At 43.1% G+C, this 22923-nt stretch overlaps 1 pseudogene; it reads left to right on the plus strand.

Moving 5' to 3' along the window:
• Positions 1 to 296: 296 nt before the first annotated feature.
• Positions 297 to 414, plus strand: LOC148511460 (5S ribosomal RNA; annotated as a pseudogene).
• Positions 415 to 22923: the final 22509 nt, after the last annotated feature.

A 22923-nucleotide genomic window follows, 5' to 3' on the forward strand; every position in this document is an offset into this window, starting at 1 on the left:
AATACTATATATTTGGTCTCAACGAACAACTTTCCTTTTCCTGCTTTTTCTAAGTACCTCCAGTGACCATGGTGACAGAATGTATTTACACTTACACTTACAGGGTATTGGTTACCCACTTCTCTGTTCTCATCAGTGTTCTGGTTATTTTACACTTTTGCATTCTCTTTATTGATTGTTCTCATTGAGATGTTGTGTGGTATCATTGTTTTTGGATCCATCCACTGTGTGTGGATACGTTGGGGTCTCGGTCGTTGGCATGTGCAGGACTATCACACTTGGATTTATTATTCTTCTGCTACAGCCACACTACACTGGACACGCCTTATACCGTCTGATCTTTGAAGCTAAGCAGTGTAGGCCAGGCTAGTACTTGAATGGGAGACCACCTAGGAATACCTGGTGCTGTAACATGGAGTTATCCTTGTTAGCGGCAGGGAGTGCAGCATGTTTTTGCTGCAGAGCCATGTTTGTTTATCAACATCGAGTTGCCCTGGTTACTTACCATGGCAATCATGTTGGGTGCGGCTGCATCACTGTGCAAGTGCCCTGTCCCGCCCTGATGATGTCATCGACGGCGTGGTAAGCGTTGCACATGGTCACTATGGGATGTCACTGGGTATAAAGGTATGCACTGTATCTCTTGTTTCTAGTTCTTGATAAAAGTCACCAGACTGAAATGTTGAACTTTGACCTTCTTGAGTCGTGTGTCTTCTTTATCAAAGTCCTGTGAGTGCTGCTGTTATTTCTACATATGTTTGGCATTTTTTCCATTGGAGGGCACCCAGGCAAGTACCAGTCATTGTGTTGAGTGCCGGCCATTCTTGTATTATATATAAATATATATATATATATATATATATATATATTAGCTGAAGTACCTGGCATTGCCCGGGTTTAAATCTTCAAGTTATAGTCAAGTTAGTGTTATTATGTGATGTCGTCCAAATCCATCCAGTGGAAGGCCCAGAACAGGACCCCTGGGTGAAAGGTCTGCCCAGCGCACTCTAATGTGAGTTCCGTCGGTGACCCCAACCACTTCATTAAGCATCCCAGACCAATTGCCACCCCTATGTGAAGTTTTCATCCAAATCCATCCAGTGGAAGACCCAGTACAGAATCCCTGGGTTTGAGCAAGCTCCATGGGTCAAAGTTCTGTCTGGCGCACTCCGCAGAGAGGTCCGACTGGGATCCCAATCACTCAGGTTTGCCAGCACCCTCAGGTGTGAGTTCCTTCGGGGACCCCAACAATTCCATTAAGCATCCCCGACCAATTGCCACCCCTCAGTGAAGTTTTCACCCAAATCCATCCAATGGAAGGCCAATAACAGGCTCCTGAGTCAAAGTTCTGCCCACGGCCCTTGGTCAAAGTTCAGCCCAGCATACACCAATGGGATGTCCGACCAGGACCTCAACCCCCTAGTCTGTCTTGTGGGATCCAATGTTACCACCATTTTAGTAAAAAAAAAGATTCATAAATAGAGCCCTGTCTACTAATTCTTGAAAGAGTTAATGTGGAAAGAGATAAAATACCAATCAATCAGCTCCTGTCATTTTTCATACACTACAATGACTGTTAGGAGCTGACTGGTTGGTACCTTATATCTGTTCACTTTATCTCTCTCCAAGGCTTAGTACATAGATCCTTTGGCAATATTTACATATATAGAGATAGAGCACACGGTATTGTCAAGCAGCAGTGTGGAAGGCGTATCAATCACGCCGTTGGCACTTAGCCACTGCCGAAATAGAACAGAGGTCGCAGGGTTAATGTGGCACCATTCATCGTGATATTGAGGTGCTTGGCATTGTAGTCTGCTGAGCATATGTAACATATTTTCCTTAAAATCACATTTGTTTCCCAAATCGCTTCTAATAAACAAATGCAACATTTACAAATGCATCTGTGAATATTATCAGCAGCTGTGCTACAATCAGGCAACTTGTGTTTTAGATCTCAATGTCCTTTGTCATAATGTAACTAAAGACAGTTACTTACTACTCATATTAGTTGTCACTTATATTACTTCAACTTGTAATTGCTCCTGCAGTGCGTGCACAGAACTACAGTACATGGTATAAAAGATGTGTCCTCTCCCGGTAAATTTTGTGAAGTGTAGCCTATAAGCGACAGTGGATAGTGCCATCCTCAGTTTGTAGGAAAACTTGCCCTAGACCCACCTAGAGGGCCAAATTGATACCCACACTTATGGGGGCTGTAGTTGTGAGCAGCCTCGGAAACCAGATACTGTATACTAGCTAATGCAAGATTCTGTTCAATAAATGTGGTGAATCGCAATGGGGCTTTTCATACACACCCAGGACCCACCCGTGACGCTGACATTTGCAACCAATCAGTTCCTGTACTGAAACGCTCTATTTCATGGAAAGACAGGTCTGGCCATGTTCTGCCCAACTCAGTATATTATGGACAGAAATGTGGATATTCGTTTCTGCGCATGCGCTGTATGCAAAACCTCACCGTCTGTGAGATCCGTCTGACTCCCATTCATGCCCCTAGTGTGCAAGTACCTATTGATGGTGTTTGCAGGAACCTTGGAAAAACCCAGGGAAGGCAGTGACAAAATTATAATGGGATAGTAGCAGTCCGGTAATTTCATCCAGGGGACAAAGTGTTGCTACTGGTTTCCAAAAATAAAGGACAAGTGTCTTGCTCACTGACGTGTGTTAATAGAGACTGTAGGTCCAGTAAATTATATGATCTGCTAACCAGAGAAAAGGAGCACGTGTGTTATGGTAAGCTCCTGAAGCTCTGGCAAGAAGGAAGTCCAGTAGCAGTAAGGACCAGAGGCGTGAGAGAACCTGAGATTACTAAAGCCAAAGAGGGTAAGTGGGGAGAATGGTCCAATTGTATTTTTTGTTCCTGGGTGCACCAACTTGGTGGAACATAGAGCCTGATTCAGAGATGGTTGTTAATGCAGCCACATTCGGAGTGTAGAAGTTGCCCATAGCAACCAATCAGCTCCTACCTATTATTTTATAGACTGTATAGATAAATGCTACTTCAAAGCTGATTGGTTGCTATGGGCTACTTGTTCATTGGTCGACTTCAACACGCTTTTCACTGCTTGATACATAAACCTGTCTATCTCTCTCCACTTTATCGCTCTCCAAGACTAACGTAGTACATCTCCCCGTAAATATTACCGAGGGACCTCTGGGGTCTATTCATGTAGAACATGAACTGGCTACTGAAAAATATCGCTAAATATCGCATCACATCGATGCAATATAAACTGATGTTTAGTAGCCATTCATGTAGACTTACCTGTCTGGTGTCTTCGGGCAGTGTCCGGCCCCGCCACGATCTTGGAAAACAGTGAGAAGACAGAAATATATGGATATGCCTGCTTCTCACTGCGCATGCACCGGCGTCCGAGAGGAGCAGGTCACATCAGACCTGCTGCAAAGGATGCTGGGAAAAGGGGGCGGAGCAAGCGTAGTGTGCCGGGCAGACAGCACGGTAGTATGCAGCTTCCCTGCTCTTTCCGGCTTGAGGTACAGATTACGCCTCCTCGGATGGCGAATCTGTAACACAGGAGAGGAACGGAAAGCTGAGCTTTCCATTCCTTGATGAATTGCATATACCGTATAAAAAGTATGGTGATATGATACATACACAAAGCCGGGGAATAACCTTCTCCACGGTAACCCCCTCTATGAATCGCCAAAAACAGTGATAAGTCCTGTTTTCAGGTAAACAGGACTTTCCCTTGCTCTATGAGTAAACCCCTATGTACTAAGCCTTGGAGAAGAAAAAGTGGACGGAGATAAAGTACAAACCAATCAGCTCCTAAATATCAATTTAGAGGCTGTGTTTGAAAACTGACAGGAGCTGATTGGTTGGTTGCCAGTTCCACATTATGTGCATAGATTGAGGTGTATAAACCTGTCATTGACCACATATAACAAGGATAAGAAGCTGTGAAGTTATAGTAAAAGTCTGTTATAATTATTTTACAATAGCTGACTGTGGTGATAAGTAACTATACTAAGAGGTGGATTCACGTAACTATATAAATATTTATACTACTCCATTTACATAGATCTACTTTGTGCTTATAAAAGCCAAGCGAAAAGCACTAAAGATAAACAGCCATAAATGCTGAGGAGTTGACAACAAGACATAATTAACCAAATCCAGGTATCCATCATTTAGGTCTAAAAAGCATAAAGGATAAACCTGCATATTGCCACTTAGTGGTGCACCAGAGCTGACTCATTATACAAGAGACATAGCCATAGATATTTATTGTTATTTGTTTTCTCTGTGCTTGGATCCTGTAACTTTATAGCTACTCCGTGAAACTATATTTTAACAGTAAGGACTTACAATGGTTACTTTTCACTAGGGATGTGCGCCTGACCATTTTTGCTGGATTTGGATCTGATTCGTCGTCCGGCTTTGGATTCACCGTGACTGGTTTTGGATTTGGATTTGGGTTTTTTACAAACATTTACAAAAAAAGCTAAAATCACATAATTTTTTTCTTTTTTTATTCCTAGAGTATTATTAACCTCAATAACATTAATTTCCAGTCATTTACAGTCAATTTAGACCACCTCACAGCTCACACTATTGTTTTCACCATTATTGGCCAAAGGCTGCAGTAAGCTGGCTGCTTACTAAGAGACAGAGCAGCGGCACAGACTCCGCAGTTTCAAGCACATCTATGAAACATTGCCACACAGCAGTGGCATAAATGAAAGGTAGTGCAAGATGGAATTGCCCTTGGGCCCTCCCACATGCTATTATGTTGGATATTAAAAAGGACATGCACACTTTAACAAACCAAGCACTGCAGCGACAGGGACTGCCACTTTTGGGCTGAAGTGTTTGGTTTGTTTGGACCCCCACAAAACAAGCTACCAATTGGCTTATGGAAACTGCTCTACAGTGGCAAGATGTCATCGTCATTGCCATCCTCACCCTCATCAGTGTGTACAGCATCCTCACACAATATTAATTTGTCCCCGTTGGAATTCACCATTACAGAAGTTGCTGTACTGTGACATATTTGCCGGGAAAGGTTTTCCTCATGGAATTTCCAGTTTATTTTAATGAACATCATCTTTTCCACATTTTGAGGAAGTAGCCTCCAACGCCGTTCGCTTACAAGGTTCCCCGCTGTGCTAAAAACTCTCTCCGACTACACACTGGAGAGTCGGCAGCTTCAGTAATGCAACGCCAGTTTGTACAAGGGCCTCCAAATTGCCTTTTTTTCCTTTCAGTACTCAAAGGAACTCTGTGACATGTCTTTTTGTATGGTGTCATGAAATAATCCTCCACCATTCTTTGGATGGTGATCATATCAGATGGAGTTATGGTAAAGGTGTCACTAATGTTGGGCAATTCTTTTAGACCCGACCAGATGTCAAAATGTTGGGTTGACTTGTCTGCATCACCGCTGGGTCTTTTGGGAAAGCTGAATATTTTTTTTGGCTACTGCTGCTGAAGAAACTGAATGAGGAGAAATCGTAGTGACATGTGTCACTTGAGCTGCCAACTTGTTCACCAGGAGCTCTTTGCATCTTTAAAAATTTGGATCAGTTGGAAAGAAAGACACAGCATATGACTTAAACCTAGGATCAAGCATGGTTGCTAAAATGTAGTGATCAGATTTCAAGATATTGGCCACCCGTGGATCCTGGCGAAGCAAATAAAGGACTTGATCAACAAGTATGGCATACTGTGTGGATTCGCTTTGTTTAATCTCCTCCTTCAATTTCTTCAGCTGATTTCCCAAAAGGCTAATTAGGGGAATCACCTTACTCAAGCTAGCAGTGTCAGCCCTCACTTCACATGTGGCCACTTCAAATGGTTTGAGCACGTTGAACTAGATAGAAAGTACTCTCCACTGTGTTGGGCTAAGGTACATTCCCCCTCCTCTCCCAATGTCATGGCTTGTTGTATAGCTATGGATGGATTTTTGCTGTTCTTCCATCCGCTGAAGCATAGAAAGGGTGGAGTTCCACATCGTTACCACCTCTTGCTTCAGTTGATGGCAGGGCAAATTAAACTGTTCTTGCAGGTACTGCAATCTCCTGCATGCTGTTGCTGAATGCCAAAAATGTCCCACATTTTTGGGGCCACAGACAGCATCTCCTGCACGCCCCTGTTATTTTTTTAATAAAAAACACTGCATCACTAAGCTTATCATGTGAGCAAAACAAGGGATGTGTTGAAATTCACCCAGCTGTAATGCTTTCACAATATTTGTGGTGTTATCAGAAATTACAAATCCTGAAGAGAGTCCAAGTGGGGTAAGCCATGTTTCTATGACTTTCTTAGTTTTTCTAAGATGTTCTCAGCTGCATGTCTTTTATTGAATCCGGTGATACATAGAGTAGCCTGCTTCTGAATGAGCTGGCATTGTTTGTTAGATATTGCTTCTGCTGCTGCTGATGGCAATTCACCCACCCAGTGGGCTGTCACAGTCATGTAATCTTTAGTATGCCCATTACTGCTTGTCCACATATCTGTGGTTAAGTGGACAGTGGGTACAATGGCATTTTGTAGAGCAATAATTCATTTTTTTTTTTATGTCCTGGTACAGCAGAGGAATGGCTTTTCGGGTAAAATGAAACCGAGATGGAATTTGGTACTGGGGATATGGGACCTCAATTAACTGTGTAAAACCCACTGCATTAATTGCAGATATTGGAGACAGATCTAATACTAGCATAGCCGTCATGGCATCAGTGATCAGCTTTGCGACTGGGTGAGAGCCGTTATACTTGTTTCCCCTTGCAAAGGATTATTCAACAGTCAATTGTTTTGTTAAACTACTACTAGTAGACTTCTTGGTCCACTTCGGGGATGAAGATCCACCCCCAGCTGCAGCAGGCCTAGCGCTCAAGGATTATTCTGAGCAGTACTGGAAAGGGGATGAGTCACCTAGCAAATTGGATGCCGGACTACCTCTGAGCATTACTGAGGATGTTGAGGATGAAGGTGTTGGCAGTGGAGATTTCAGATGCTGGGATCTAGTAGAGAAAAGGGAGCTAGCTGATGCTGGACTGCTTGTTGTTATTTTTTTAGCACCAGTTTCTGATGTTATAAAATACTTGTCATGAGCTTGCTGCAGATGACTTAATAGCGTAGAGGTTCCTAGATGCTTAACATCCCTACATCTACTTACTGTGGTTCCACAACTGCTACAGATGTCTTGACAAATGTTGTCAGGATTTGGGTAAATATAATTTCACACATAAGAGGTGGATTTGTTGGTCCTATGCCTAGGCATGACAATGGCCTTCTTCTTATCATGGCCAAGAGCTGCTTCCATTGGTGCCTGACTTACACAAATAACATCCTCATCCTCAATGTCCTCATTAGTGCCAGCGTCAGCTACAGAAATATCCCTCTCATCCTCTTGCAATTCCACATTGGCATCCTCAATTTCTATGTCATCAGCAATACTTATGCTGCTCATCCCCACAAATACAGAGGGAGCAGAAACTGTGGATGGCCACTTCTCTGAAAGGTCAGGCTCACTCCAGGGCCATAACTAGGGTAGTGCCACAGAGCACCGCAGGGCAGGGGTCCGGTGTTCGGGCCTGTCAAGTTTATTATAATTTTTACTTGTAGCTTCCTCTTCTTTTATCCCCAGCATCTACTGGCCTCCCATCCCTTCCCTGACCCTTCCCCATGAGGCCATGGCCCTTTTTTGAGTGTGTTTCTTATGTCCCTATTTGAAAAATAATGGGGGGGTGAGCGCCAATACTCTTTCTGGAACAGGGCACCAAAAAGTCTAGTTTTGGCTCTGGCTCACACATAGCACTCGTGGACACACTTAGACTCTCCTCAGGGATTTATGACATTTGTGTTTCTGAACGCACAGTTTGATCTACTTCCTTAGTTTGTTTTTACACTTTTTCTATAGTCTGAGTGTAAAGGTCTTTCATTGTCATGAGAGGCATAAGATGCCTCACTGACAGGAGCAGAATCACCACTCAGAAATAAAGGCCAAAGCATGAGCCTTTCCTTTCCACTGTGTGTGATGAATGATGTTGACAATTTTCTATTTTTCTGCACTAACGTTTAGAGGTTTTTTGTCTTTACCCCTCTAAAATCTCAATTTTATTATTTTAGATACCCTAATTTTTTAAAGCCTCTATGCCCTTGAGCATCAGCTTTAGATCATAGTACAGGACTAGTATCGTCATCATGACTGGTTCCAGCAGCTGCAGTGCTAGCATTTGCTTGCTGCTTCTGCTCTCCTCTCGTTTGGTTGTCATGATCTATATTGATGAAAACACTCAAGTTGTACAAAAACTAATATTTTGTATTTACTAATCACCACTGTGGTGATTCACAGTACTTGTGTGTTATGGAAACACAGAAGGCTAAGGCCCAAGGAGTTACGGTGCTTGTATACACAGAGAGCTAAGACCGAGTAACGGTGCTTGTACACACAAAGGGCTAAGGCCCAAGGAGTTATGGTGCTTGTATACAAAGAGGGCTAAGACCCAAGGAGTCACGGTGCTTGTATACGCAGAGGGCTAAGACCCAAGGAGTCACAGTGCTTGTATACACAGAGGGCTAAGGCCCAAGGAGTCACGGTGATAATAAACATTGTTTGTTATTGTTTTGATATTTTAATCCCTCCAAAGCCTTAATCTGTACCAAGGGCCTGATTCAGCGCATATTGCAATTGCAATCACAGCTGCGTAATCGCACGCAATGAAGCTGCAAAAAATATGCTAATTCTTCTGCTTTCTCACATAATACCTCCCAATCCTGCGTATGCATCGGTAACATCGAAGCACATCGGCCCGTCACGCACAATTACAGCAGATCTGACCCAACGCAGAATTTTCAAGTTTCATTGCACGCATAAGGCTCTCAAGCTGTGTAAGCAATCGCAGCCTCTAATTTATGCATGGATGAACATGCCTGTGTTTCTGCAACCATTCCCCTGTCACCAAACCCCAAACGCTCACGGACTGTCACTCACTCTGCAATGGATTCCTATCTGCGTGAGCAATTGCCGTGCATGCGGGGTGCATATGCATGCGTAATGGCTAGCAATAGCTTCATCTGCGTACGTAGTTGCAATTGCAATTGCTGCTGAATCGGGCCCCAAGTCCTTTTATGTACTAAAATCTTATGGGAGAAAAAAAATCTTATATATAAAATACATTGATCTGTTTGTCTGTCTGGTTATGCATTTGGACACCCCTGCACCGATAGGGATGAAACTAACGTGAGGTGGTCCAGTTGGATCCTGACCAAGTTTTAGGGGGGTTAGGTCCCGGTTGGACCCTGGTTAGAAATTTGTCCTGAGGAGCTTGTTCAGAACCTTCCACTGGAGGGATTTGGACGAAGACTTCACAGAGTGGTAACATTAGATCCCAGAAGGCATACTAGGAGGTTGAGGTTCCAGATGGATCTCACATTGGTGTATGCTTAGCAGAACTTTGACCTGTGGAGGCTGGGCAGAACTTTGACCTATGGAGCCTGTACTTGACCTTCCATTGGATGGTTATGGATAAAAACTTTACAGAGGGGTGGCAATTGGTCTTTGATTCCTAATGAAGTGGTTGGGGTCCCAGTCGGATCTCACGATGAAGTGCGCTGGGGAGAACTTTGACCCAGGAAGCCTGATCAGGGCCTTCCACTGGATGAAGCTTTAAACCCGGGCCGCACTGGTTACTTCAGCTAGTTAAATATAAAGGTGCTAGTCCCTGTGGGTATTGCAATTGATGCTGGCAATCTGGTACTTAACTGAACTGTCAGATTAGTGGTTCAGCAAGAAAGATACTTTTTTAATTGTGTAAGTTGTCAGCCATTTTGACAAAGTAGTCTACTGTACCAAAGTGTCAGTGTGAGAGTCATTTTCAAACTTTATATACACCCATCATCAGCCATAACATGAAAACCACCTTCCTAATATTGTGTAGGTCCCCTTGAGGCGCCAATCAGCAGTTTGGATATATGTGTGTGCCAAGACGTTAGCAGCAGATACTTTACAGAATATCCTGTAAGTTGCAAGGTGGGGCCTCCAGTCCTTGGACTTATTTTTACAGCAAATCCCACAGATGCTCTATCGGATTGGGGCATTTGGAGGCCAGGTCAAAACTCTTTGTCATGTTCCTTAAACCATTCCTGAACAATATTTGCAGTGTGGCAGGGCGCATTATCCTGCTGAAAGAGGCCACTGCCATCAGGGAATACCGTTACCATTAAGGCGTGTACTTGGTCTGCAACAATGTTTAGGTAGGTGAAACATGTCAAAAAGTTACATACATATGAATGGCAGGACCCATTGTTTCCCAGCAGGACATTGCCCAGAGCATCCCACTGCCTCCGAAGGCTTGCCTTCTTCCCAATACATATTCTGGGGCCATCTATTCTCCAGGTAAATGAAGCACACGAACCCACCTGTCCACATTATGTAAAAGTAATATTTATATTCTGTGATGTAAAATAAAATGATTTCTCATTGTATTTTTGGTTTGCTGGTTTCAAGCTGAATATCTATCTAGTTGTGCTGAAGAAATAGACAGACAGACAGACATAAAGATACTGTAGAGATAGACAGATAGATAGATACTGTAGATAGATAGATAGATAGATAGATAGATAGATAGATAGATAGATAGATAGATAGATAGATAGATAGATAGATAGATAGCTGCAACCAACTTGCTTTAATAAGGTCAAAAACTTTAACCTGAACTTTCCTGATATTTAAAAGGGTCAAAGAGGTGAGATCCTGAGCAATATTAGAAAGCTTATTTACATTAATGTTTAATTGATCTGCATTACAGGTATAAATGTGAGGGGTATTTACATTCATGTCTCATCACGATATGCATTCTGCTTCCATTTAAAGTAAATCTTGAACATTAGTTAGACGGCCCCTAGGGGGGATCTGTGTTGTTCACTGAATACATAGCTAATCTGGAGATTAAAAAACAGTAGATAGAGGGCCTGATTCAGCAAGGATCACACCTGCGATTACGCACGCCATTGGCTGGTTGTTGCGTTCTGTGCATGCCTATGCATCGCAGTGTGCATGCATGAACCAGCCACTTCGTTTGGGACAGCGATCGCAGTGACTATGCAGACCCATCGCAGAGTGATTGACAGAAAGTGCTCTTTGTGGGTGGTGACGTGGGAGGGGGTCGGTGAATCTCAGGCGTGCCAGTGTGTTTGATTGCCGTTGCAGGCGCGTGCATGAATTATCCACTGCGATGCCATACGCATCTTGGGCTTTTCTCTGCTTACCGGAAGGTTAGCAATTTCTGAGTAAGGTCTGACCTTGTGCATTGTGCGTGAGGATGCGATGGTACTCGATGTTACCGATGGTTTTGCAGTCTTGCTAAAGATTACAAATGTATGGTAAGGTGGGCGTCCTTATGTAGTGCTGTGATGGCATAGCGATCGCAATGAATTAGCATGCTATCACAGTGAGACTGCGTGTATAATCACAGTTACAATCCTTGCCTAATGACACAACATCCATTAGAACAGGGGTGGGGAACCTTTCTTCTGCTGACGGCCATTTTGATATATATAATATTATTTGTGGGCCCGGTGCAGGCCACGCTCCCTCTATGTGATGTCACACAGGGGGAGGCACAATTGCCAGTGATTATAACAATGCCCGGAGCATCCTGAGGATGCTCCGGGGAGCTGTAAGGGTAGCGGTGCGACCGTCTGAAGTGTCCTAAGGACACTCCAGGCAGCACTGCTGTATAGATTCTGGCTGCAGGGTGTCAGTTTAGGCACCATGCTAGCCAGATGAGGCTAACAGAAAAAGCTCTGAGGGCCAGACCAATTGATTCCAGGGGACTTATACAGCCCCCGGGCCTGAGGTTCCCCATCCCTGCACTAGAACAATGCACACAGCATAAGGCACTGCCATTAATCATGGTTCACCGACAATTCTCCTATATTGTGGGAACATTTCTAGTTACATATTTTGGTTTCTGTGATGATGCATAATGTTACATAACAGTTTATGAAAGGCAAAGATTAATATGTAACATTTGTTTAAAGTTTGCTGAAACTGAGAACAGCATAGAAAGTGCCCTTATAGAATGAAACACATTGTATTAAATACTGGAAAAAAACAACAACAGTATACAGATGTATCCGTGTGACATGAAAACATTCTCATACTGTACATAAGGTACAGTATCAAAATACCAATTATAGATATTGGTGAGGTCCCTAATCTTCCCAGGGGGTCCCTAAACCTAACAATCCCCCCCCCACCCACGGTTAACACTAACCTGTCCCCGCTTACCTTCGTTTGGGATGCCGGCTGTCGGAATCTCGGCGTTGGGATAAAGATAGGCGTCAGTATTTTGATGCCTATCTTTAATCCCAAATCGGGCTTTCTGCGTTGGGATTATGGCGGCTGCCATTCCGGACGCCGTTAACTTAACCACATCCTGTGTACTGTATATGAACACAATACTGTAGCTGTAATGCCCAGCATTGCCTGAATTTTATTTATTTTCTTTCCATAATCCCCCTCTTTCTTCCCACACATTCTACCCCCCCTCCTCCCTGCTGTCTCTCTATCACTGTCCCCTCACTCTCTCCTCTGCATCTCTGACACTATGGGAGGGGTGAGAGGTCATACCAACTTTACATGACCTCATTTATCATTTTTCTCATCAGTCAACTTATATGATAATTGTAGAAGGGTACCTGGGCGCCCCAACAGCTTCCACTGTGAGGGAGAGGGGAAAGACCCTAGCTGGCTGCTGGATAGGAGGAGGACCTGCCGCCTGAATGATGTCATTATGGGACCACGGGGATTGGGAAGGATCGTAGGGGGGGTTGGGATGCAGTGGTGGGGATGGAGCCGTGGCAGAACGGAGGCATACCTCCCAACTTAACCCTCTCTAGGAGGAACACAATGCTCTGGTCCTGGACTTCCCTGGTAATTTATGATTGGTGGAGGCTCCAGGGGTGGGGCTGCAGCACAGTCCAAAATTCAAATAGGGGAGTCACACCAACTGCCAGTGAGTCCCAGCCAGTGATGTTTGGCAGCGTGTGAAATGACAGTTGGTGTGGCTCCTCTATTTGAATTTTGAACTGTGCTGCAGCCCCACCTCTTACCAGGGAAGTCCAGGACCAGAGCATTGTGTCCCTCCTGGAGAGGGTCATGTTGGGAGGTATGTGGAGGGCAGGATAGGGTGGAGCGTGCAGGGGGTTGGAGACTGGGTCCAATATACTAGTCTATATAATACTCTTCTAAGGTCTGTCCTGTGTCCAACATGCAGGCGCAGTGGGAGCTGGGGAACACTCCAACGGCTCCCACTGCAAGAGCGATGGGACAGACCTTAGGGCACATATCCACTACACGATATAAATGGACGATTGAATATGCCGGAAACGACCAGCGATGCGTGCTCCTACTGGTCGTTGTCGGCATCTGCCATCGACTGAACATACTGCCCAACCTGACGATATTGTCAGGTTGTGCATGTTCGGGGATGAGGGAGGGTGCCGGCACTGACCGACATATCGTTCAGTGTGGGCACATTATCCACTGCACAGTATAATGCAGTTGTCATCGTTCAATCGTTCTTTCATCGTGTAGTGGATATGCACCTTTAGTTTAGCTGGAGAGGTGACGACCCACAGTGTATTTATTGATGCAGCAATGAGAGAGGGGGGACAGAGAGGGGGAGGGACAGGACAGAGTGGGGAGTGGAGCGGGACAAAACAGTGGGCATAAGTGGAGCTGGGGCTATATAGATATTATATAACTGCAATATCACTCAGTGCTCTATTAACCTGTGCAGGATTTCCAGTGCATAGAGCTCGCATTAACATAAATATAGTCTTTAACATAAAAAGAAAGTGGGTGGCTGTGACTTAGGGGCCTATTCATTAAACCTAAAAATTCTCTAGAGATAATTAGGTTTCGAACTCGCATGGAGTTCTACCTAATTATAGGTGGAATTCATCATTCCTCCTCTCCATAAGTATCTATTCCGAAAAGCTGTCATTTTTGCAATGACAGCTTTTCGGGAAATAGATACTTTTCCCTGCCTACACTACCTTATCGCATCTGGAAACAGTGCTGCGCATGCGCTGTTACATCTGTAAAACCAGCGCATGCGCAGCACTGCCTACAGATGCGTTAAGTTTGTGTACCCCCCTCCGCTCACCTATCCCCCCCAGACTTACCTGTCCGCGCAGCAGCCTCCGTCCTGCTGGTCTGTCATGTGGTTTCCCAGCAGACCACATGACAGAATAGAAAAAAAAAAAAACTTTTTTTTTTTCTAAACTTTCTTGTGCTCTGCTGGGGAGCACACATGTCCGACCAGCCTCCGGAGCCTGAGGACGGAGCAGAGCGCCGGAGGGACTAGTCGGGGGACCTGCACACGTGGATACAGGTAAGTTTCACCTGCTATTCACCACCTCACAGTGGCGAATAGTAACTGCATCAAATTCCGCAAATTCAGAATTTTCGGAATTTGATGAATACCACAATTTCCACATCCCCGTACTAATGTATGGGGAGTGTGGAAATTAACGCAGGGGAACTTAGCAAGGAGATATCTGTGATATCTCCTGTGCTAAGTCTGTTCATGAATACCAAAATAACGTTATTTAAGGAAAATGTCCTTAAAAACGTTATTTTAGTGTTGATGAATGGGCCCCTAAGAGTGGTGGTAATATTACCATGCTCAGCCTTTTGCACTTAATGATGTTCCCCAGGGCTGTAGAAAGCCTGGCCAACTCTGGGTACAGACAAAGGGCGTGACCCACAGGAGGGGACCTCATGCTCCACAGAGCAGCAGCCTCCCTGTACTCAATGCAGCCCAGTGTGTGCTGGCCACTGCTGCTGCCATCACAGGACTAAGAGGGGGAGGGATCAGCGGACCCGGGCCCCCGCTGGGCCCCTCCAGCAAGGTCGGGCCCGGATATTCAGTACCTGCTCCCCCCCCCCTCTCGGTGCTCCTGATGTTCCTACCCAACACTGTAGCTTTATATTGCCTGAGAAATATAACCAAACGCACTATGTTATCTTCTGTAGCCTAACAAGCTCATGTTAATTGCATGAATAATAATTTTAAAAAAAATGACATGTAATTGTATCTGATAAAATAAATTTTGATCGTCTAATAAAGTTCTTTTAAAATTCATCCTGTAACAACACTTGGTTCATTTATTTTTTTTAATCTAAATAATATTACATCATATAGTTATTAGGATTGTATTATTTTGACCACTAGTCATTGAGCAGTTTCTCTAAACCTCTACACAGCAGGGTGCGGTGTCATTAGCTAACCATACAGCAAATTACAGGAAGATTTTCAGAAGAGGTATCATTTGTGTGTATGGCCAAGGATAGCTGAAATGAATTGAGTGACATTAATAGGATGAATCACACCAAACCGTTATTAAACAGCTTGATACCTTTAATTCTTTCTTATCTCAAGTTATAAGGAATTGTCTGTATATTCCATATTTCACTGGTTTCCATAAATTAAATAGAACCTGACAACGGTGCCGCAGCCAATCAGTTCCCAACTGTCATCTATTTGAAATATGACAGTTGGGAGCTGATAGGCTGGAGCACCAGTTATCATACGCAACAAGTTTTATCACTCGTGAGTGATAAAACTCCTTGATAAATGAGGCCCTTAGAGCCCTATTTATGGAGACAAAACTATTCCTTGTCTTTGCTAGCAAAATGTTTTGTTTTTGTTTTTCATCTACATGCACAGTACTTTTTATCTAAATGTGACAGGTTGTCTTTATCAACTAAGAGATGTTAATGGATGCATGAAGCTTCTCCTGAGATTTTAACAAACATGCCAGACAGAGTCGGGTCTGAGGTGTTGACTGACCTGGTGGGTGGTGTTCCAGGCAATAGATGAGCGTGTAATAGGGCCTTGGGTGCTAAAAGCTACAATGCTGAGCGGTGAAGAGACCGGAAACTACATCAGAGCCGGCCAAAAATCAGCATTGAACCTAAAGTTGCAGGAAGAGGGGTATGACAGAGCGGGGAGGAGGCACGGCCATGGTCTGATGTACAGCCACACCAGAAACAGGTGTCTACAAGTCCGCTAGAGGAGAGAAGTGCACAGGAAAAGTACCCGCTATGTGTTCTGAAGTCAGAGAAGTACAGTGGAGAGACTGCACATCACTTGTGGGCATATTTATAACATCTTACCCGCAAATATTAAGATTCACCGGGAAGCAAGAAGGGGTGACTTTTGAAGACATAGGAGATATCTGCTACAGTACTAAGCTGCACAAGCAGCCCCAAAGGTTCATTTTAGGGTTGCTAAATTGTGTAATCCCCCAGTTTGCATTCCAGAGCTTGGCTCTGTTATCCAACCCCATCTAACTGTAAGACAAACATATAGGAGTAAACAAGGGGAACATTACCCGGAGGACTCCACACGGAGGGCGCGACGAACACACATCCCGGACCGCCGACAGGTGGGAGAAGGAGCGACCTTCACTCGGCTGGGCTTACCGGTAAGCTACACCATACCACACAGTACTGTTCGTTCAAGCGGCTGATTGTTCGCTCTGAGCGATGTTCGCACAACTGCGCATGCGTATGGGTCGTAATACGCATGCGCCAACCAGTCATTGCGGTCGGAAATCGTGCGCTCGCAAAACAGCGAGGGGCTGCTAATTTGATTGACAGAATGTACCGTTTGTGGGTGGTAACAGGGGAAGGTGCTTGAAAACGGGGGAGTGGAGATCCGAACGCAGGCGTGCCTAACGGTCAAAAGGGCGTTTCATGGGAGTGCATAATTAGTAAAGGAGCGTCATCGACCACGTCACTTGGTTGTCTTTTAGCCTGAACTGCTCGCAGTGATAGCGGTAAGAAAAAGCTACCACAAGCACTGCGAGCAGTTCAGATGCCTTTTGATGTTCCCGATTAATCTAATAAATACCGGAGATGACGTGTGATGCGAACGGCAAAGGGGCGTCTTTACAACATAGCGAGCGCATTTTTCGTTCGCTCGCTCAGACATAGAGGCGTCAACAAACCGCAAAGTGCGAGCGCTCAATTTAAATAGCCGGCCCCTTCTTTGGAATGACCGTTCGCAAATAGCGTCCGGGTCTGAATTAGGCCCAGAGATCGGAACTTTTATCTAAGCTTCTTTGATGATAAAGGAGCGGACTTTGGAAACCTTTAATATACTTTCAAACTAACTACCATTTACATATTGCGGTCAGCATTGTAACTGGGGAGAGTGAGAGACATTTTATATAATAATTTTTTTTTTTTCACTTTTATGCAGCATCACGTTTATTCTACAGTATATCTATGAGTATACTCATTGTTTTATGTTTATGAAGAATTAAACCTCTCTTTTACCACTTATGATCCACACATTATTACTGACGATTACACCATCTTTGTGCCAGTGCAAACACACTAAACATATAGGAGTGCCAATCCCATTGAGGAACCTGCTGTATCCAGAGATTAATATTGGAAATGGACCTCAGACTGCACACCCTGAACATACCTGTGGAGACAATTGATATATGCACTACAAAAATAAATACAGGTGCTCAACTCCAAATTAACTGATTATATATCAATACATTTTTGCAGTGAATAGAGGTTTTTGGCATAATCTTGGCCAAGGTTATGGGCCTACCCACCGCATCCTCTGTTGGGTAGGTCCCTAACATACTAGGGTTCAAATCCAGAGCGCGGGACACCTCCAAACTGGCCCAGCTAAGCCGCCCCAGGGCACCGCCATAGTAAGAAAAGTGCAATGTAAAAGAGATAGTTAAGAGCAGCCACAGCTGCATATAAATAATGAAAATAAAAAAGTGAAGTACATGTATAATAAACAAACAATGAAGGGTTAAAATTTGTTATAAAAGAAAAATGTGTTATAATGCGGTGCCCTGAAACAGATCAACCAAAGCAATCCAGGGGGACCCACGCCCCAAAAATTAACCAAAGCTGCACTACACAGTCTAAATATTTGCAGGACTTACCCATATTGTGCCTCTGACTGGTGGGCATATTACTATGCCAGACTCCATGCTCTAAACCAATGTAGTAGGGGTGCTAGTCTGAGTGGAAAGTGTCTCAGGCTTTCTGGGTGTGCAGAGCAACCAGAGGAACCTGCTGTATCCAGAGATTAATATTGGAAATGGACCTCAGACTGCACACCCTGAACATATATATATGAAAAATAAACAAAGATAATCTCGCACCAATAATCAATATATCAGTATATAAGTTATGAAAAGATAATATCTTGTAATCTTTCAGAACCCATCAACTTCACCTGTTTCATATAAGAAATATTCTATATATATGTGAAGGTGCTACCAGAAATCTTATAATAACATCTATTGAAAAAAACACAAGAAAAGATAAGATTTTATCTGGTGCACTGATGGGATACCAAATATCCTAATATTCTATCATAACTCCAAATTCATATAAAATATAACTTTTATTTAGGTTTATTAAAATAATAGCTGTGTCCAAAAATAATGGCGAAATATGATTAAAATAAAAGAAAATGAAAAAGGTGTGTATACATATGTAAGAAAAAATTATTAAGTGGTTTAAAATTCCACCTGTCGTCGGTCTATCACACGTTTTCAATATGATACCCAATATTTATCATGTGTAGTTTGTCAGAGATACTCGTAGTTGCTGTATTGCTGCAGAGCGTTGATATAACGTATAGCTGCACCTACACAAGATTGTGATTAGGGTAACAAATATGGAATTAACCTGACACTAGTATATGTTAGATTTTTGTTTAATAGGGAATATACAAGAAAAGTAATTCTTATACTGTTGTTGTTAGGTTTTCTCAAGTTCTGCAATGTGATATGGGTATTATAAATAATCCCAATATAAATTAGCTTACATTCAGCAGTTAATACTTCTTATATGCATATACATGTAATCTGGATTCTAAATAGTAGCGTTCTCATACTGCTGGTATATGTTCCTTTTAGTATTTGTAACAAAGCTGTAACATCCCTCAATAAAGATACTTTGCAGACACTATGTTATTCAGTAGTAAAGTCTCTTCCAATTCAGTATACAATTACCATTCTCAGTATTTGGTGCTATAGTAATAGTTGTTATATACACATAATATGCATATCTTCACCAAATCCCCGTGCGCTTGCAGTATTACGTTATAACACTTCTGCTCACTCCTGAAACCTCAGGGTTATAGCGCTCATTCCCTAACACAAAAAATTTCCAAATATTGGGTTTAACATGTACACATTTTTAAGTGCTTGTAACGTGATTGACATTCAATTGTGCCTCTGACCGGCGGCAACGTGGATGCCGCCGACGCGCGTTTCGCCGATAGCTGATTTCTCTAGGCAGTGATATATGCACAAAAAGAGATAGAGGTGCTCAACTCCAAATTAACTGATTATATATAAATAAATACATTTTTGCAGTGAATAGAGGTTTTTGGCATAATATAGTTAATTTGGAGTTGAGCACCTGTATTTCTTCTTTTTGTGCGAATGCAGAGATTAACCTGCAAATGGTCATGGTTAAGCTGCAAGAGAGGCTTGAGGGAGTCCAGGTCCAGAACAAGGGAAAGAGACAGATAATGCACAGATGAGAAGCAACACATCAGTACCAAGAGAAGAGGGGGTCTCAGACACAACCCAGAGATTCAGAGAGGTTCCAGGCGTGTCCTGGTTGTCATTAGCCTGACCTGTTTTATTTTTCTTGCTGTTACTTCCTTCATGCTACCATATGGTGAGAAAACTCACTGAAAGACATTTCAGATCTATGATTCCTGTTCAGAGACCCCTATAACTTTCCAGAATTGTTCAGTGTCCACAGAATGTGAGAATAACTTGCTTAATACTGCATCACACCACATCCACAGCTATGTATCAGAGATATCTCCTGTGTCTGGCAAACTAATGCTGCAGACCGCAGTCCAGATTATACTCAATAAGGACTGCGGGCTAGGCAAATTTACCATGCTCTGAAAAGCTTGGTCTCAATAGCTAAGCCCATCTTTAGATGGCATTAGTTGTTCTAACCTTATTGTGAGATCTTCTGATCCCTGTCTCCGGGAACTCCATGCTCCTCATTGGCAAACGCAGGGGGGGTTTCCATCTGCCTGGAAACCCCCATCCCCCAAAAACCATGACCACAATAGAAATAGTAATATAACAGAATTTTACTAGTGCTGCATGTTCTTCTCAGTATCACAAATGAAATAATTAGCACCACCTGTGGATCGTTTAACATGTTCCAGCCTTATTAAACAACCTGTGCACCAACTAGAAGATTTGGAAAACATGCACTGTTAGGGATGCACTACTATAGAGCCTAATATGTACATATATGTCCAGGGCAGTGCTAGGTTCTTCTGCTGCTCCTCCAGGCTCCCGGACATGCTCCAATAGTCTGTATTGGTGCCCACATTTAAAATAAATACGTTCAGCTCAGGCAGGATGGCCTACTGCCGCATTTAATAGCTTACTGTGATCACTGGTCCTGTATATGCTGGAATTATGACACACAATATACTTTGTTCGGCGCATATTAAAGCTGGTTAAGTACTAATTATGCCCTCTTCATGTACTGACCACACTCACTCTAAAATCAAGCATTTGGAAACCCTCTTCTAGAAATCCTGCGTTTGCCACTGCTCCTGCAATCCCAGCTAGCGTCATTTTTAATCTGCATGATGTCCGCACATGATGCGCAGAACAGTCAGTAAAGAGTAAGCAATCAATATCACTTTACTGCAAACCTGGGACAGTTTCCTATCAGAGTCACTGTCCCGGTAAGAGGTGTTTTTTTTTATTTAAATACAGCTGACAAATCATTTCTATCTCTGCAATATGTTTCCATAAGAATTATAGTTTACGGGGGGCTCTATGTCAGAGAGATCATATTTTTATGATAAGAGAACAAATCCCAAGAGGCACCTTAATTATTACAATTAAATAGTGAGCAGAAATGTATGAGTCATTATTTTAATGATAAAGTTAAGGTTTTTCATTAAAATAATTTTGATATAATAAAATGAGTACAGTATAATAAAAATGCGAAGGACACTTGCAGTCCCCTCATTAATTTCTGTTCCATTGCCAAAAAATGATTGTATTTAAAGGTCTCCTCCTGAATAATTTGTAAATTAGATGAAATGTTAAATTCATTTTGCAGTGAAAATATTTCATTCATTGATCTAGGGAATATTTTAATATTTTATTAATAAGTGAGAGCCTGGATTGCTGTGAAGAAAATATAGTACATATGGTTAAAGGCAAATGAAGGGACCTATGCATTACTGATGGCCTATTTCACCCCAATAGTTAAGTAGCAGCAGTTGATGCTTATTGGCTGTGGAAAGAAGGTGGGCGGAGTTAAGAGAACGTTCAGAATGTTTAATTCTATGCCTAGATTGTTAATATGAACCTAACTATGGCTCACCAAAGATACCCCTTCTAGAAGACCAGAGATAATGTCCTACAGAATGTACTCAGCATCTTTTGTTTTGCGAAAAAGACCAGGTCAACCCCAAGGCTACATAACTGCTCAAAGGAGAAATTCACATAGGGATGTCGGACATCCAGATAATCAAAAATGACCCAAAGAGCAATAGCATATCCATATAATTTCATACCAGCCCCAAGAGGAGGTCTGCTGGCATTTAAAAATCCCAATACGTGGTCTTCTGGATTGGTATATATGAGCAGTTGTTCATCTGGAAGAGTTAACATTATGGGTAGCACCTGTAGAAGGTATAGACATTTTGAGGGTACTTGACCATTATAGCAAGATGTAAATAGATGTAAATTACGTAGGACAACATGAGATGTTTACAACCATACTGTACTGTGCAGTTCTCTGATTACAGACCTGATCACCTTCACATATTAGAAATCAGCATTGGGAAAGGTGAGTGGACCATAGGCCCCATTAAGAAAATATGAGGTTGTAGGAGCAGTGAAGAATTAACAATGAGGAGGGCGGGATTAAAGCTCCAGGCTACCACAAAAGACGAGACTCCATTATTTTTTTTTCTATTTTTTCTTTTAATCTAAATCCATGGTGACAGTCTTCTGGAGAATAAATTTAAATTGCTTTAGCCAAACTGTCTCTATCTGATCAATACAGAGTGACTTTACTCTGATTGGTGAAAGTGTAAGGAAGCTGATCTGATTGGTTAGAAGTGTAAAGACGAGAATTAAAATGTCAGCAAGAATGATCTACTGTAATGTATGTAGTGTAGGGCTCAGTAACGCAATCCCTGCTTCCCTACCCCCAAGGTTAGCAGCAAGAGCGTTACTGAACAATGGGCCTGATTCACTATGGATCGCTATTGCGATCGCAGCAGCGATTACGCACGCAGGTCTGCTGCGAAAATATGCTAATGACTGCAATCGCAAAACTAGTAAAGAGATGCCCAAAGCCAGCATAGAGATGCCCACTACCACTTTCGCACATCCGTAATACCTTGCCCTCCTGCGTATTCATCGCTAACATCAAGTAACATCGGCCCCTCACGCACAATTACAACAGGTCTGACCTTACTCAGAAATTGCTAACCTCATCGCATGCAGTGAGTACACAAGCTGTGTATGCCGACGCAATGGCTAATTTATGCACACTCATGCAATGGCGTTCAAACGGACAGGCACGCCTGCATTTCTCCGACCACTCCCCCGTCACCACCCCCAAAAGCTGATGTCCCGTCCCTCCATCTGCAATGGTTTTGTTTCTGCGAGAGTGATTGCTGTGCAATCGCAATGCTAACTCGCGCAAGCGCACTGCGGTGCATACATATGCGCAGTACGCACAATCGGCTGTCTGTGTACGCTATCGCAGTAGCGATCCATGCTGAATCAGACCTAATGTCCTGGAGAGGTGTAGGTTGCTTAAAGGTGCGTACACATTAGGCGATTAAAGTGGACGACCG

Source organism: Taudactylus pleione, unplaced genomic scaffold (genome assembly GCF_031769625.1).
Source record: "Taudactylus pleione unplaced genomic scaffold, aTauple2 ptg000306l, whole genome shotgun sequence".
NCBI classification, from domain to species: Eukaryota; Metazoa; Chordata; class Amphibia; order Anura; family Myobatrachidae; genus Taudactylus; species Taudactylus pleione.